Genomic DNA, 9,656 nt, shown 5'->3' with positions numbered 1-9,656 from the left:
ATCTGAATAAGGGCCTGAATAAGGGCCTATCTCAAAGAAAAAATACCTTTTATTAAAAACAGAGATTGAATAAAAGGCATATCTGAAACAAGCCAATCAGGGCTGAACTGATTAATTAGAGGCAGTCATTCATTTTCAGTTCTGATAGAAGCATGTTGTTTCTTACCTATCAAGGTTTATATTTAATTTTATATTTAATTTCCTGAGGAAAAATCAAGAAATTTAAGGATGTGACAAAGGGTTTAGGTCTGTATTTTACATACCTCCCAATTATCCCACTTTTAGCGAGAATGTTTTTTTTGGGGGGCGTTCCCGGATCCCGCCTTGGGCCAGTAGTGTCCTGGGGGGGGCAACCAAACACCCCCCCCCCTCCCGGTCACCCGTAAATAAACGCTGTGAGTCTATTCCTGCAACCTGAGGGGCTGGCCATCAGCCATCAGCTCACAGAGGCGCTAGCCATGAATCTAAAGCGGCGAAAATGGGCCGTGACCATATGGGAATAGACCACGACGCCCCCTTGTTGCTAGGTCATGCCCCCAAAATTTCTTGCAGCTGAGTTGTCTCTCTTACCAGCAGTCCAATGTTGTGGGTATGATTTTATATTTCTATTAAAAGGTGTATTTAATTTAAGATTGGACTTTGGAGATCTATACACTATATACTATGAAGCATGTGAAGCCGCATATCCCATGTCCTGGATACCAGGTTATGCTCCAGTGTGTAAATAATGTTTGGTGGTACCACATAAAATTTTTTTTTTTTTTTACATATGCGGAAACATGTTGGCAGCCCTAAGCACCAGGAAAAGGGCTGTTTCTCACTAATTGGCGGGTCACTTTTTCAGACCCAATTACCATAGGGCAGGGGTTTCCAAACTTATGGGGCTTATGTACAAAGTTTTGGAGAGAGGTAAAGTGGATAGGGATAAAGCTTCTAACTGAAATGTTACAGGTTAACCTCATCTCCATTCATACACCCTCCCGCCCTCTACGGTCGGCTGACGACTGTCGTCTCTCCTCCACCCTGATCACTGCTTCCCATGCTAGAGTACAGGACTTTGCCCGTGCTGCACCCCTTCAGTGGAACGCACTCCCTCGCTCCATTAGACTCTCCCCGACCTTGCAAAGCTTCAAACGGGCACTGAAAACTCACCTATTCATCAAAGCATACCCTTCCACTGCATAAACCAGATGGTTCTCCGACCCCTTGCCTGTTTACATCCTGCTTTCTAACCACCACCCCCTCGCTTGCACCTCTTGTAATCTGTCTGTCTCCCCTTCCTACTAGATTGTAAGCTCCTCCGAGTAGGGCCCTCTTCTCTCCTGTTGTCAACGCCCTCTTCTCTTCACATGTCACTCACAGCTCTCCTATACTCCAACACTCAGTGACCATCTTTGTCCGCATACTCATCTCCATCATTGGCATCTAGCCTCTAGTTGTATGTTGATTGAGTCCTCACTACTTATATCCAAGCTGTAATGTGTATTGAACTGTGGCGCTCTTTATTTGTACTGTATTCTTGTTATTTATTCAATGTTATGCCAAGCTTTGTCTCCCTGTATTGTTCCTTTGTACGGCCAGAGCCAGATTAAGGTCTAAATGGGCCTGGAGCTGAAAATGCTCAAGGGCCTATTATGCGCAATAATAGGGGTTGCGGCCCGCACCTAATAATGTGGGTGGCGTGACCAGTGTTCTGTTTGGTGGTCTGCTCATGGATGTGTCTCTATTTGTGTAAATACGTTCAACTAATTATATATGCCTGGAAAAGGCAGGGGTCTGGCATAAGAAAAATGCAGGGAGATATATTGGTGGGTGCACTCCAAAGGTGCACCCGCAGGACGCAGATGTCCTAAGATACTTGCGGGGTCAGGCGGCACTCCTGTCATAAAAAAATACTGAAAACCGAAACTTGGTAGACAATATGTCAGCACCTTTTATGTGGTAACCTAAATTTACCACACCATATACCCCTTATACAAATCATGCAACACAATAGTAACTTATACTGTACTTGCTTCTTACACATTATGCCACATGGAATGAGACAAAATTCACACCGATTGAGCAAAAATTCCCACTATGGCACACAGATTGAGTCAAAATTCATGTTATGCCACACAGATTAAGGCAAAATTCACATTTTGCCACATGGATTGAGCCAAAATACACACTATACCGGGCATGTCCAAATAGTGGCCCTCCAGCTGTTGTGAAACTACACGTCCCAGAATGCCTTGACATACAGTAGTTTTAGCATTCCCTAATTGCAAAATTGTGGCAATGCATGATGGGACTTGTAGTTTCACAGCTGGAGGGCCATAGTTTGGACATGCCTGCACTATATCAAACAGATTGAGCAATAATGCACAATATGCTTCATAAATAGGGGCATTGCGCGCCAAAGGCGCACATTAAAAATTTACACCATAATGCCCATTACATGTTAAGCCTCACACCATAATCTACATTACGTATTATGCCAAACACCATAATGCCTATTAAAAATTATGCTACATAAATGTTGCTTACCTACATGCTCATTGCCAGGGGTTCCATGCTCATTGCCAGGGGTTCCATGCTCTTTGCCATGTGGGATTACATGCTCATTGCCAAGGGGGAATACATGCTCGCGGTAACTGGGGGACAGTCATCGCCAGCCAGAAATGACAGCCATTAACAGCCGGGCAGAGAGCAGGGGGCTGCCCGACTGTATTCAGAGCACTGCATGTCCCGGCTATTTGAAATAATACCCCTTTCATACCAGAAAATGCAGGGAATATGGTCCCAGGATCATGCAGGGATATTCTTGGACTGGCCCCTTTTACAACAGCCTAGTCCGTGCATTTTCTGGTGTGAGGGGGAGAGAAAACCACCCCGCCCCCTTTTAAACAACCAGCTATATCTTCGGAACCAACTGACCCATTTACATGTAGCCTTTGAATGATTTTGGTCCAGTGAAACTGGGCCGTTTGGTTCCAGAGAAATCTGTCCTCAAACAACATGAACAGCCATGAAATTACATTTCAGAAATGAAAAACAAATAGTTTTATCTCTAGAACCAATGAACCCATATGGACCAGGTATCAGATTGAAGGCCCAGCAATTTGGGTTCGACTGAGATCAACCTCGAGTTTCTGTGATGCTGTAGGGGGAACTGGCAGCCGTTGGAACCGGGTGGAGGTCGGAATTAGCGGGTCCCATGTTATCCTATGGGGAAAACGTTCCAGGTTTGCCTGGCGGTATCTCCGGTTCCCGGGGGGCTAGCGACGCAGGGCTGGTCTTGTTGGAAAGCCCTGACCCTCAGCTACAAAATGGGCCTATTTGGAGAGTGGGCCTGGAGCTATAGCTCCATCAGGCCCATTGTTAATCCGGCTCTGTGTACGGCGCTGCGAAACACTTGTGGCGCCTTATAAATAAAATTATAATAATAATAAGGTTGTGTTTCAAAAATGGCTGCTTATATCTCTCCTGGGGCCAGATGCACTAAGAGTCAAAAGTGATAAACAGCCAGCCAATCACCTCCTAACTGCCATGTAACATGCTGGGTTTGAAAAATGTCATTTAGGAGCTGATTAGTTAGTAGTTTATCATTGTTATTAAGTATCAGAGATGTGAAAATTACATTTTACTGTCATTCCCATGGAGACCTCAGAATAAATTAATATTATAATGGATGCAATACAATTATGTCACAAAGCTATGTCACTTACAAACACTATAGGTAACACTTACTGTAACATTCCAAAATAACCTGTAGGGAAGCAACAAAAGTACCTGTCTCAGACAGTCACAGTCCAATTCGGATCACTGTGCCCTAATGGCCAGAATGTACCTAGCCCTCTGTACTTGGAATCCCTCATCTCCTTAGAGATCCTGCACTTCCATGAAGGCCTGTTGGGAGGCAGATTACAGCGGTAAACTCCTAGATATAATCTCTATACCTTAACATCTGTAACCATTTAATGTGGGATACAAGGTACCAGAGGCGTACCTACACATTCGTGGGCCCCATAGCAAAAGTTTGTAAGGGCCCCCAATTTAGCAACTGATGGTGATAAATGTATGTAAAACATATTACTTAGACAGCAAAGATGGGCCCCTTTCAGTTCTGGACCCCATAGCAGTTGCACCCCTTGCACCTATTGTAGTTACGCCCTTGCAAGGTACCACAATAGAAAGCTAACTTTAACCTTTTTACCTTAATCACAGTCAACATCATCAAGTTGATGGTGACTCAAAACATTTACATTGGTCACATCTCGATATGATTAATGTCAATGTAGCTTTAGATGTATCCTTGTCAAAAGGCCACAATTTTGCATTATGTGTATGTCAGAGGCGCAAAGTTGCATGATTTTGGGGGTTGGGATCATTTGGGTGTATGGCATGCAATGCAATTAAAAAATGGGGCGATTAATTATCAGGGCGCCATGCTAGTACACAAGTACCCAGTCGACATGGACACCATTTAAAGTGCACCGCATCGCTCGCTATGTGTCTCCCACCACGCCCTAGTGGATGGTAGGGCATGAAATACCGCCTGTCGGCTCAAAAAACAGTAAAAAAAACCATGTCGACCTTATGACTGTTTACCTAGACACTGTCGAAGTAATGACCTTTCGACCTTGACCCATGTCGACCTAATGACTGTCGACCATCATGCTGTAGACCAAATGACCGCATCCCACTTTTGGAATCGGGCCATAATTGTGCAAAATAAATGTATTTCTATTCAACCATTTAAAAAAAAAAAAACATTAGTGTGCACCTACTGTATATCTTATGGTCTAATTCTATACTAATTTAATGGACTCTACCCATTTCTGCTGTTCTCCACCTCCAAGCGTGGGTGATTTCTTACAGCAATCCTATCCATTGGCTTGGTTTGGGGAATCTTCTCTGCTGTTTTAATGATAGTTGAAATATGGAGCAGTTGTCCTAATGTATTTCTTGAATAAGTATTTTGTGATGGTGAAATACTTTTGATTAATAATTTCCTGTGTATAGATTTTACACGTGAGTGCTTTATTGGGGATATTCTCTTAACTCCTAATTCTAGAGTAATTTACTGTAGAGGCTGATCAAGCTCCACGGTGGATTTGGCTATTGACTAAAGCTAGATACACATTCGAAGATATATCTCGGATAAATCTGCAAATCTCTCGGGGCAGGGTGTTCTTCATACACACTGCCCAATCTGTTCGGCCTGGCAACACAACTGTGTGAGCGCACTTACATCCCCCCCCCCAGTTGAGCTGTCAATCACTGACGGCTCCTGTGCAGGTGTACAGGCCATCGGCAGATCACCCATACACACAGCACGATGTGTCGATATACAGTATGGCTAGATATATATGGTTGAGTTGCAAGGCTGATGAGATTTCTCTATAAACGATGCTGTTAAGATATATCATTGGTAAACACTGGCCACTGTTCCATCAATATATTTGGACCAGTCAATTGAACAGCTGATATATAGGCCAGTGATACCACATGTCAGTGAACAAATGGCCGGGCAGGCGTTAGCGCCACAGGGCTGGTAAGCTGACGTTACCAAGCACAGTCCCTATTCCACACAAATACGGCAATCCTTGATTAGCGCCATTTTAGTCTCAACACATCCCAAAAGAGAGGCAGATTACGGAATTCATTTCAGAAGCTCTGGGGGGTGCGGGGGCTCTGGGGAGCATGGCCACCTTTCTGGGAGGGTAGGCAAGTATGGAGAACAGTCTGTAGTCCTCACAGCTGCAACTCTAGAATACAGTCGGAGGCAGCAGCTGCATTGGTCAACAGTCCCTACTTTCAGCTGTACTACAGGTTCCAGACAGAGGATATATATAATGGTGGTAAAGCTCAAACTTTATTAAGATTTTTAAGATACTTGCGCTCATTCTCGACTATATGCCATGGTGTCAGTGTCCACCAAGGGCTGCAAGATGAAGATCTTATAATTAGTATTTTAAGATCTAAATCAAGCTAAACAGTGCACTTTAAGAATTGTTTACTAAAGAAAGGAGTGTGGTCCTAAAATGGTAGGTAGAAGATTGCTGAGGCAGTGACATTGCTACAAATCTAGATCCTTGGTTGATATCACACCCAAAATGAGCAAAAAAATTACAAAATGGACTTGCTTAGTATTACTGAAACCTTGAATTCACCAACAGATAAATATATCTCCGTCTTCATTGTGTCATGATGTCCATGATGAACCTGTGATTCAATGTGAAGTATTACAGCACAAGACCCACTAGGGTTTTAATACTTTTTTTTTTCTTTTCTCCTATTTATCTGAATTAATATGTTTAGTAATTTATACCCAAATGGTCCCATAGTCAATTGAACTTTAATTTAACAATTCTAACTGTAGATAGGTGAATGGGCTAATTTACCTCGTCACTCTATATTTTTAGTATTTCATATTTTAATAATCCAACTGATGCCCTGTCTGTTTCTTATATCCTTTAAGGTCCCTTATTTTTTATTTATGTCAAGCAAAAATGCACCTGGGAGACAGGTTGTTCCAGATCCACCCACTGCCTCTCCATTTGGGGCTACTCTGTGGGCAGTATTCAATGAAAAAGTTCTCCGTGCATGGAGAGCGTTTTATTTAGCTCTCCATGCACTCTCCGTGTTCCGGAGGGCTCGCTGCCACTCCTGCTCCCTCTATTCAATGTGGTTCAATGCAGGGAGCAGGGAGCTTTCAGGGAGCCGGAAGCAGCCAGAGAGATTAAAGTCTCCCTGGCTGCTCCAGAGGACTGTGGAGGGGAGGGGGGCTCTCCAGGACCCAGGCTGCACCCCCCTATAGCCAGCGGGGGACCCAGTATTCACTGCACCGTTCGTGCATAGTTACGTTCGGCTGCAGTGAATATATGAATATCTAATGAGCGGCTCGAGCGCTCGGGCCCCCTGCTGGCTGCACTGTGTAAAAAAAAAAAAAAAAAAAATGTAAAAAAATATTTTTTTTTAAAATTAAATATATATTCATGTGCTATAAGCACATGAATAAAAATAACATGCCCCTTCACAGGAAAAAAAACCTGATTTTTTTTTACACCAAAATTTAAAAAAAAAACCTTTACGTTCAAAAGTTCACATTCCAGCTCTCCATCAAAAGATGGAGAATTGCTACACGGAGAGAGACGGAGAAAATCACTTAAAAAGACGGAGAATATTTCACATTGAATAGGGTTGCTCGCTTTTGGAGAGCAAAATGCTCCATCCAAGGCGAACAAAGCACAAATTCTCCACAAAACACGGAGAACTTTTCTCATTGAATACTGCCCTGTGAGAGGATTGCTAGGCCTTACCGTCTTTCCTCCTCAGAGGAGTTCTAGAGCTTGCCGCACGCAATTTCTGCAAATTGCCTGTCGATCTAAATTGACCGGACTCTGCAACTCACACCCACCACTGTCTAGCGCGCAAAGGGCCTAATTCAGTATAGATCACTAATTAGAGAAAAAAGCAGTTGCCTGCAATTAAAGTCACTGCCTAGAAAGAAAGAATCAACGGCCATTGCTAAATTGTGAATTCATCGCAAATAGCTATGTGTTTGCAATCTTCCAAAACATCGAAGAGTGTTTTCATCTCAGTGAGTCTAAGGCTTCCACAAATTTGCTAAACAACAAGGCTGGAAGTGACCCACCAAAAATTACACTTAATTATGCCTGCGTTTTCATAAAATCTTCGATTCCTGTCAATCAAACTGTGACTGTTAGGCAACTGCTATATATATATTTATTCACAATATGAGTACGGACATGCGCAGTGCGAACACTGCGCATGCGCTCAATAATCAGCGGGACTGTGAATTCTCTAAATAGCAATCCGTGCTGCATTAGGCCCAAAGTCCAGCCCCTCTACACAGCCAGCTGTCACTCACCATAGCTGCCTGCACTACTTAATGTACCCCTCACCTCAGTACCTGCTGATAGAATGGCCCGCTACCCAGCCAGCTGTCTATCGCCATCAGCTGCCACTAAGCAAACTGGACACAATAGCCACCATAAGCCAGGAGGAAAGTGCCCAGGGCCAGATAAACAATGGGGTGGATGGAGCTACAGTACCAAATCTCCAAATAAAAATAGGTCCATAACAGTATGATGTTAACAAGCCAGGGGCGGATCCAGGATAAAATGACAGGGGGGGCACCATGATAAAAGAGGATTTTGGTGGGGGAGGGGCGGTGTTAGTGGTGCCAGTGTACATGCTAAGAGAGCGGCAGAGAGAGGGTGGGAATGGGATTAAAAATAGGCCCTGGCATTTATAGTACGCAGGCCCATAACGGCGACAAAAGTGAAGGATGTAGTTGTGCACGCGCCGAAGGCGCGCTCCGGAAAACTTCATCTAGTGAAAAGGGGGCGTGTCCTTGAGTGTAGTGTACAACACCATATACAACTTCTACACATTATGCAACAAAATACTAGACCCCATTATACTTGCCCCTTACACATGATGCCAAATGGAATGAGCCAAAATTCAAATAATGCCACATGGATTGAGCCAAAATTTACATAATGCCAAATGGATTGAGCCAAAATTCACATAATGCCACATGGATTGTGTCAAAATTCACATAATGCCACACGGATTGAGCCAAATTCATAAAATGCCACACGGATTGAGCCAGAATTCACATAATGCCACACAGATTAAGCCAAAATTCACAATACGCTTCATAAACAGGGACATTGTCCACCAAAGGCGCGCATTAAACATGTACACCATAGTGTCCATTACACGTTAAGTTACACGCCATTATGTCCATTGTGTATTATGCCAAACACCATAATGCCTATTAATAATTATGCTACATAAGTGCTGATTATCTACATGCTTATTGCCAAGGGTTCCATGCTCATTGCCAGAGGTTCCATGCTCATTGACATGTGGGATTACATGCTCATTGCCAAGGGGGAATACATGCTCGTGGTAAATGGGGGACAGCTGCCGCCAGGCAGAAGTGATAGCCACTGACAGTGGCAGAGCCTGGCTGTATTCAGAGCACTGCAGGTCCCGGCTATTTGAAATAATACCCCTTTCACACCAGAAAATGCATTCCCGGGTTGGCCCCTTTTACACCAGCCTAGTCCCTGCATTTTCTGGTGTGAGGTGGAGAGAAAACCACCCCTCCCCCCCTTTAACCAGTTATCTAATTTAACCGGCTATATCTTCGGAACCAACTGACCCATTTACATGAGACAAGTATCATATTGAAGAACTTTTGAGTGGGCTTTGAATGATTTAGGTCCAGTGAAACTGGAACGTTTGGTTCCAGAGTAACCTGCCCTCAAAGAACATGAACAGTCATGAAATTACGGGTGAGATTTAATAGGATGAGAGATTCAGAAATCTCCAGTTTTTTTAAAGCGGCAATCATTTACACTGCAAAACCAGTTTGATTTTGCAGTGTAAAAGATTGCCGCTTTAAAAACACTGATTTCTTACCAAATCTCTCACTTTCTGAATCTCTCATCCTATTAAATCTCACCCTACATTTCAAATATAAAAAAGTCTGGTATCATATTGAAGGCCCAGCGTTTTGGAATTGAACTAAATCAACCACAAGCTTCTGTGATGCCAGGGGGGGGGGACTAGCAGCCGTCGGAACCGGATGGGGGTCGGAATTGACGGGTCCCATATTATCCTATGGAGAAAAA

Source organism: Crinia signifera, chromosome 6 (genome assembly GCF_055691185.1).
Source record: "Crinia signifera chromosome 6, ASM5569118v1, whole genome shotgun sequence".
Taxonomy (NCBI): Eukaryota; Metazoa; Chordata; class Amphibia; order Anura; family Myobatrachidae; genus Crinia; species Crinia signifera.
Note: the sequence above shows the minus strand (reverse complement) of the source record.